This window comes from Hermetia illucens, chromosome 7 (genome assembly GCF_905115235.1).
Source record: "Hermetia illucens chromosome 7, iHerIll2.2.curated.20191125, whole genome shotgun sequence".
NCBI lineage: Eukaryota > Metazoa > Arthropoda > Insecta > Diptera > Stratiomyidae > Hermetia > Hermetia illucens.
The window spans coordinates 5,471,028-5,480,213 of record NC_051855.1 but is presented as its reverse complement, the minus strand read 5'-3'; the positions used below and the strand labels follow the sequence as shown (position 1 = coordinate 5,480,213).

At 46.3% G+C, this 9,186-nt stretch overlaps 1 protein-coding gene across 2 annotated transcripts in view; it reads left to right on the top strand.

Annotated features, from left to right (window-relative positions):
- Positions 1-1,350: 1,350 nt before the first annotated feature.
- Positions 1,351-9,186, top strand: part of LOC119660720 (ubiquitin carboxyl-terminal hydrolase 7) — a 31,990-nt gene continuing 24,154 nt past the window's right edge. The window contains exon 1 of one of the 2 annotated variants that reach the window (XM_038069368.1): positions 1,351-2,344. The gene's annotated coding sequence lies outside the window, so the exon portion shown is untranslated. Of the gene's footprint in view, positions 2,345-2,569; positions 2,704-9,186 lie in introns of those variants that run through there. The other variant, XM_038069369.1, reaches the window with a different exon arrangement.

Genomic DNA, 9,186 nt, shown 5'->3' with positions numbered 1-9,186 from the left:
TCCCACTATAAAATGTAGGAAGATGAGACAATCGTTTGATGAACCATGTATTCATAAGTACAAGGTCATGGGTGTCCGTAAAATCAATTATACGCTCGCCACCCTCATTGCGCGCTCCGAACGCCTCTCCCCCATGGCACCTGTTACCGTCTGCCCTTTCACCCACATAACCGTTAAGGTCGCCGGCAATAATAATATAGTCGTCAGCAGGCACGTGACAAGTCCTTTCATCAAGAAGTTGCCACAAGGCATCTTTCTCGCCATCAGGTCGACATGTCTCTGGTGCGTACGCCGTGAAGACGTGAATAGTGCGATCAGCTGATATAATGGTGAGCTTCATCAGCCTTCTTTAATGGCATCACGGAAACCCTCTGAGATGACAATGCCAAAATCAAGTGTGTGGGTTACCATTCATTGTCGCAGCTTTTGGCACCAGACCATCGGGTTTCTTGCAGAGCGCAGATGTCAATGCGCCTTTTCCGAAGGGCTCTTGCGAGTTCCTCGGTATTTCCAGTTAGGGTACCAACATTTAGCATGCAGACACGTATTTGTTTTGTGTGATTTGTTCGGACTAACATGCTTACGTCCTGACGCCGTCCATGCGTCAAAAACCCTTGCCCATTTCTCGACAGGACCGGGGCCCGTCCTGCCGCGTCGACTGAGGTGGACGCCCTGGCATTTCTCCGAGGCTTGTGACTCAATCCGATCATCATGTTTGTAACGCATTTTCTTGGTCGACCATTCGTGGGATCTGCCACCAAGAGAGATCAGGTAGGATTTATCATAGTGGAATACCTCGAACTATACTCTATTTATCTCTTTCCCTGAGCTCAGTATTTTATTTTTATTTTTTATTTTACTGAGGATAGTATAGAGTACGTTGCCTCAAACCCCCCTCCTTTACCTGGGCTTGGGACCAGCATACTATGTTAATAGCATAGCGGAGTTAGATACAAATTATAGATGACTGAAAGTCATATATATTATATGCATACACAAGTATGTATCACGTGCTATTAAAGCAATGATGCGAATTTTAAAATTAAAAGTAAAATGGATTTTTCTTCCTTTTCGATTGTACGGTATCTGTCCGAAAAAGGAAAAGGGGAGCTTTCTGAATTCATATGTTTGCTGATAATTTCAGTTTTAAAGTTTGTGTTAGTTTTTCTTCTAAGTTTGAAATGTTTATTTGAAGAACGTCAAAATGTAACAATTATTTCAACAAATGTAAGTTCAATTTTTGCAAAGAGAAATCAAACTCCCGCCTCGGCACTTTTAGCTTGGAATCCGTTCTGTCATTACCAGCTCAAAATCAGCCGGCTCTGAACGCACCCTACAGTTTGATGGACGCCGCCATAGTGGTCGGTTATGATACGATACTATGCGTTATTAAATGTCGCCCGTGCGCAATCGGTGTGTTCACGATTTGTCGTCGGTCGTTCTTTTTGCACATTGAATTGATAATTTTTGCGCAATCCAGTCTTGGATGAAACGCATAAAGAAACGCCAGTGATCTCGTGAAAATCGCAATCGTGTGAGCAACGTGAATCCGCTGTGTATTCGGTACAGTCGCGGCCGCTCGCGGACGTTTTGTTTGTTGCGCCGCCAGAGAATTGACTGTGTCATCGCGCGGTATGTATTGCCATCGTTGTGGATGCTGTCGTCCTTGCGCCGCTAGTCACCTATAGCCGTGTCGCCGCTTCCGTCAGCCGTGTCTCGTGCAGTTCGCCGTTACGGTGCTGCGCTCGCTTGCGTCCAGTACGTTGTGTTAGCCTAGTGCCTAGCCGCCACTGTCATCGCCGCTCGTCGCGGGGAGGAATTCTACGTTGGACAATTTTCCGTGTGTGTGTCGACTCTACGGTGGGTCCCGGCCGTCAATATCGCGAAAAATCAAATTAACGGGAAGTGCGACATCCGCGCTTGCCGCCCAAGGAAGCTCAGTCTCCTCGCACGGTTCCGTGTTTTTGTTTTCCTTTTTGCAGCGCTGGTTATCGAACGGCGACCGCTAATAACTGCACGATTGTCGGCCTCAGTGCCGTCGCTTTTTCGTTAGCTGAACTCAACAGTGGGGGACGTGCGCTTATCCCGAACCCGAGTGTGGACCCGTACCTATCCAGTCTATCGTGCCGGGAACGTGTTCACGGCCAGTGAGCTTTTGTTGTCCAGGGAAAAGTGCTTTCTTTTTTGTTCTCTGTGCCACTGAGAGGAAACAGTGAAAAGTGCGGCGTGCACTGCAACACCTCTTGCAAGTCATTCCAACAGTCATAGCAATCGCGGAATCCCGGTGGACCCGGAGTCCTAGCCAGTGCCGTCGCGCGTCCCGCAAAGGTCGTCAATTGAGGAGGTTCGTATGCATTTGTCATTATTATCCGCGCCCACGTCAATGGAGCGCAGTCACTTGGTGCCTTGTTGTTGTTGTTATTTTCTTTGCCTTGAGTCAGTGGCGTCGCGCCGGGCCCCTGTCATTCTGGGGTCAATTGGATTCGGGGATATTCCATCTATAGCCTCAGCGTAGTAGCGTGCAAACCCGGCGATAGCTGTCAAATTCATTGAATTCAGTTTAGCGGGTGGTTTTCAGTAGATGGTGTCATATTGGTTGCTCTCGCTTGCGTGAAACAGCTGGCAATCCCTCGCCAAATGATCGTTTCGGAAATGCATCATGCCGTGGGCATCTCGTGTATGAATATTCTTCGTTCGAAATTGGTAAGTGATCGAGAGGTGGACACGAACAATGGTTGTGTGGCACGTGGTCCTGTGACATGCTGCCAGACGGCAATTTTTTGGTGGGTATTTGTTTGGTTTCCTACCAGCCCAGCTATGTGGAACCGTGGATAGTCTCAGAAAATTAATTTGCGGCTAACATCGGGGTTGGGATCGACTGACAAGATCGTAATGGAGCTTAAAGAAAGTGGACGTAGGGAAATTGTTGGCTGAGGAGCAGGTTCGAGGGAAGTTTTGTACTTCTAGATTCCTGGGAAGCCGCGTTAGTGATATATGATTCAATTTAATCTGGGGCTAGACGGCACGATGGCTGAAGTGGTTTGGGACGAAAACTGTGAGGAGTGTGCGGATGTGGTCCGGTATTTTATTGACATCTTTCAGGTGCTTTCGATAGAAGATAGGCTTTCTTCAACGAAATAAGAAAGTATTGTTTAATTTGGCAGATCCTATTGTAACCTGCACTGATACCATTCCTCATTAATTTTACCTTTCTGTTAGGCTATTGCAAATAGGTCGCGCCCTTGTAGAATAGCTTCATATTAGAATATCCGGATAGAGATTCTTGCCCAGATTAGAATCCTCGGACCTACTAAATCTATGATTCATCATCATCAACGGCGCAACAACCGGTATCCGGTCTAGGCCTGCCTTAATAAGGAACTCTAGACATCCCCGTTTTATGTAGAGGTCCACCAGTTCGATATCCCTAAAAGCTGCCTGGCGTCCTGGCCTACGCGGTCGCTCCATCTTAGGCAGGGTCCGCCTCGTCTTCTTTTTCTATCATGGATGTTGCCCTTATAGACTTTCCCGATGGGATCATCCTCATCTATACGGATTAAGTGACCCGCCCACCGTGACCTATTGAGCCAGATTTCATCCACAACCCGACGGTCATGGTATCGCTGGAATAGTCCATCCTCATGTAGGGGGCTGAAAATTCTTCTCTCGAATGCGGCCAAAATTCGCAATTTTTCTTGTTAAGAACCCACGTTTCCGAGGAGTAGATGAGGACTGGCAAGATCATTGTCTTGTACAGTTAGAGCTTTGACCCTATCGTGAGACGTTTCGAGCGTAAAAGTTTTTGTAAGCTGACAACAACCGTGCGCGGATTTCATCATCGTAGCTGTTATCGGTTGTGATTTTCGACCGTAGATAAGAGAAATTGTCAACGGTCTCAAAGTTGTATTCTCCTCTCCTTATTCTTCTTGTTTGACCAGTGTGGTTTGATGCTATTGGTTGATTCGTCCTCGGTGCTGACGTTGCCACCATATCTTTTGTCGTGCCTTCATTGATGTACAGCCCAAGATCTCGCGCCAATAGCCGCCTGCTCGATCTGGATGAGGGCAGTTTGTACGTCTCGGGTGGTTCTATTCCTTAGCGCGGACATCATTAACGCGGGAGTGCCATCCTTTCCTCGTGGATCCTCTTTCCTAGACGGCTTCATAATCTCGTCCAATCTCTCAGCATGTGTCTCTAGCAGCACACTCGGACCATCATGCCCTCAGCCTCTCTCTACATCTACAGCAAAGTCTCCCTTCACTCCACCATTCGCACAAACGCAAATCTTTCAATCTGACAAACTGGGACGAATTCCAATGCGACTTAGCGTGCTGGGCCCTCCCCTGCACAAATCGCGTATACACTCTAATGCTGAGTTAGATACATGCATCCGGAAAGTGAACTCTGCCTTCAAATCAACAATCGACAAACACGCCCCAGTTAAAGAACCTGGGTACTACAAATACGCCTTTCCCTCTCAACCCTCCTCCTAGTGCGCGATAGAAACAGTCTACTGCAGCGCAGGAAACGTTTATTTCACCGGTCACGGAACAGATGCAACGCTGACTACCGTCTCCTCTCTGAGATCATCAAAGACCTATCCAACAAAATCAACGGAGCTATTCAGTCCGAGCTGAATGCGTCATACAAGAAACTCCTCAAATCCCTCAAACCCGACCCACAAGTTTTCTCAGTAATTAATCGTTTGACCGGAAGAAAGAAAAAATACACTAACTAATATATACTAACTTCCACCAAACCCCGATAAAAATAGGTAACCTCCAGTCTCACTCCCCCGAGGAAAAAATATCCGCTTGTGTAGACTATTTCAGCCACTTATTCAGAGCAAAATGCCAGCGGACCCCATCTGGAATTCAGTGGTCGCCAATGCTATCAGCGATAAAAGGCTGAGCTTGGAAGGTTCTCCCAGATGCCCGGCTGATGTAGTCAGAACAGGCCCGTTCGCCCCCTTCTTTACCTCCCTAGAAGAAGTCGAACTTGCAATCTCCCGGTGCAACAATAAAAATCTTCGGGCCACGATGGCATCTCGAACTTTGTTCTGCGGAAGTGTGCGCCTACCATCAGTGATCGGCTCGCCATCCTCTCCAACAACTGCCTGAACAACGGCCACTTGCCGGTAGCTTAGAAATCCGCCCTCCTCATACCTAACCCTAAAAAGGGGTGCTCGGGCGATCTCAAAAATATGAGGCCCATCTCTCTTCTTTCCAAAATCGGAAAAATCTTCGAACGTATCCTACTAAGTCACCTCAATAGACACTACTCCGCCATCATTCCACTTAACCAATTCGGCTTCGAAAACCACAGATCCACCGAGCAGGCAATCATGTACCTGCAAGACCATATCCTCAATCAACTGGAAAACAGGCATTGCATCGTAGCCTGCGCCTTAGACCTCGAAAAGGCGTTTGATTCTGTTTGGAAAGAGGGATTGCTCTACAAACTAATCCAGTCCAATTGCCCCCTCCCCTTATTCAGAATCCTCGCAGATTTCATCTCCAACAGAACTTGCCACGTGCGTTTCGATGGACTACGCTCCAGCGACTTCCCGGTAAATTCAGGAATCCCTCAGGGATCTATTCTAGGCCCCAAACTTTTTAACATCTTCCTACACGATATTCCCCTTCCTCCCGTAAAATTATCCCTCACGACAACGGCAACTCAGGCAGCTCTTCTCCCGCCCTCTTCCTCCAACGATAATGATCCTCCCGCGTCAGGAGGGATGACACCATCCTATATGCGAGTGGTCTCAGGCCTCCCTCTCTCTCAATATCCTAACCAATAGGGTCATCGCTTATTTCAACCGGTGGGCCCTTACCGTTAATTCCCTTAAGTCTGAGGTTATTTGCTTCAGAAACCCCAGTGGGAAGTGCCACTGGCGCACAGTACCAGAAAGCAAAAACCTGCATTTACGCATTGCTAACCACACTCTGAAGCCGAAATCAAATATTAAATACCTGGGAATCTCCCTCAACAACAAACTCAAATCCAACCCCCACGTCAGATCTGCTATCACCAAGGCCTCTAAGGCCTCAGCTGCCTTAAAAAACCTCCTCTCATTCCGGGCCCTGTACCCTGCGACCAAAACCCTTTTATACAAGACTCTCATTCGTCCAACCCTGACCTACGGTTTCCCAGCATGGGCTACCATGTCTTCGAACGTAGCAGAAGCCCTCCAACCCTTTGAAAGGACGATACTCAGGAAATGCACGGCCAAATACAGAAGGCCAAACCTAAAATTCCACCAAAACTCTCTTCTGTACGACCTTTCCGGGGTTTGCCCCATAATTCCGCACATGATCAAGCTGTCGCGCGTCAGACTGAAAAAGTGGCTGTCCCACCCTAACCCGCTGATAAAAAATCTCGCTAAACGCAATGCACTATTACGTGAGCAGAGGTACTACGTGTCAGGGCTGACTCTCCTCTCGGATAGTAACTCTCCTCTCAACCACCACGCCTCCCCTCCCTCCTTCATCCCCTCCTTCTATCAAAACTCCTCTCCGGACTTTCACAGAGGCTAAACGCATAAGTCCAATGTTTTGGCAGCCAATCCCCGCGCAGGTGTAGATTACCTTCTATTATTTTTTCTTTATTTAGTCCAGATTAAGACAATAGACACTAATTAGCCTGTACAATATGTAATACCTCCAAGTATTAACTTCTTCTCTAAATTAAGGTCCCTCCTTCTACCAATTAGGCTCCACAATACATGCCACGCAATCTTACAGTCCTCTTCGTCCCTCCCGCCTTATTTTAATTGTAGAGAGGAGTCTGTGGACCACAAAAACTCCTGAAAGTGGCTCAGAGAGTTCAAAGACGTACTCACGTCCATGACAAACATTATCTCGTTGACCTCCTCGAGTTAATAGTATTGAATGGAAGTGATTTCCCTGCGAATTAGGAGTTTAGAGTTCAGTCGAAATATTCCCTGCTTGGCGCTATATGCGACTCAGAGGACAGCGATTTTTGGTCTAGGAACCTGCAAATCTTGGTGCGTTGTAAGGCTATAATTCTTCGACTTGTACTAAACGATATCAAGGGTATTCAGAATACCTGTTTTCTCCATGTCACCGGAAGAATAACGGTTCATACTGGACGTTTTGGGTTTAAGCGAATTGAGATGGTGGAATTCTGGAGAATAATATTTCTTATTCTACCACTGAATTATTGTACTTCGGAAAGCCTTCTGGAAGCATTTATGTATTTATCTAATCAGTATTGGATAAATGCATATCCTTATGTCATGGTTACCTTTATAAAACAGGATTTAGAATCCAAAATTCCGATCCAGCCCCTCAATAATGGAAACTTCTGATAGCGAATACAAAAAGTAATTATTCATATGAAAAACTGATTCAAGAGGTTAAAAAGTAATATTGCGGTTATCATATCGGAACTGAATAGCAAAGTGGGCTCTCATAATGCCTCAGGCACTGTAACAGCAATCTCAAGAATTTCCAGTTTCTCTGCTTTTCGTCATTCTTCTTTTTCTTCAGCCTTTTTCCGTTCACAAGCGGGGTCAACTCGTCGTGATCGGTTTCACCATTTGGCTCTATCGAATGCCTGATCTGGGTGCAATCTTGAGGCTTTTAAATCCCCATCCAGCGTATCAAGCCACCGTTGTTTTCGGCCTGCCTTTTGGTCGTTTACCATCGACTTCGATGCTCAGACCAGTCTTGGCAAGTGAATTCTCGTTAGCACGAATTACATAACCATACCATCGAAGACGCTTCTCTCGCAACTTTTCCACGATCGGTGCAACCCCATAACGATCGCGGATATCTTCATTTCGGATGTGATCAAAACGTGTGACGCCACTAGTCCAACGCAACATCTTCGTCTCCATTGTCGCAAGACGCCGTTCATTTTCTTTTATAGTTGGCCAACAATCAGAACCATAGAGAGCGACAGGACGGACTGCTTTTCATCATTGGTGACACATTTTTCGAGTAGAGTCTAGAGAGTCTGTTCAGCAAAGGAGACATTGACATGGGCTTCAACGCAAATTGAAACATCAGGTGGTTGCTCCCCTTTACTTACGTGTCTATTTTGTATCTACTTGCAGGGGTGAAAAGGGTTGATCAATCCGCTCAAATACCTATTGGGCTTGGTGGTCTTACCGCGGAATTGTCCATTGTAGCTCCTATAATTTGCTTCTTCAATTTTTCCTAAAAATCCATAGATTGAGAACATAGGCATCCGTCTTGAGTACAATAAGTGGGGGTTTTCGTATGCTCCCTGTCGCCTTAAAAATAATAGCGTAAATAAAAAAGAGGCACACCCTGGAACACTCAAGCTTTATTCATACGGTACACCATGTTTAGCATAGAACGTGCCAGACACAAGACAATAATATCATATATTTACTATGAGAGTATTCATACGATTTCCGTGTCCAGCGCAGTACAAACGAAAGTATTCATACTGTGCATGCAGCGTGTTCAGCACCTAAGGTGCCATACACAAAAAAAAAAATTATTCCATACATTTATTATAAGAGTATTCATACGATCCACTAGCAGGCGTTCCGGATCTGCATAGACATAGCACAAGTCTCGAGAAAGAATATTTTTCCCCTCATTGTAATGCGTCCCATAAGGGGAATTTCACTAAGGGAAAAAGCGTAGCCATGTTCTGAGTGTTTGCCGACTATTAAAGATAATGAACGATGTTTTGCGGTAATGGAGACGAAGATGTTGCGTTGGACTAGTGGCGTGACATACTTGGAGCTGCACTGTGCACGTGACCTGGACCCAGAAAATTCTCGGAATGAACCTACCGTTTTTATTGCGCCTATCTCCGCTCGCAGCTTTACGAGCTGACTTAATAATTGTTGAACTAGCTGTGTTAAGTGTATTTCCGCTGCTAAGGGAGAGGATGTTTATTTGTCTGTCCAAAGATGGTAAGTGTGTTACCCATAGACCACGCGTTAGCCGGGTCATGCAAGCGGCGGAGAAACTGGGAGGGTTTCTCGTCGTCCATTGAAGTGCTCTTTATAAGCTACCTCGTTTTCTCACCCCGGCTGGCACACAACCGCTTTATAAATTGTTGGCGTAAGCGGCTGTTACCAACTCTGTAACTATGTCGCGGACTTCGCAACATACAGTGGTGGCAGCACTGCTACGACTTGGAAATACTGACGTTGTGGGTCTGTTATGTTATGCTTCA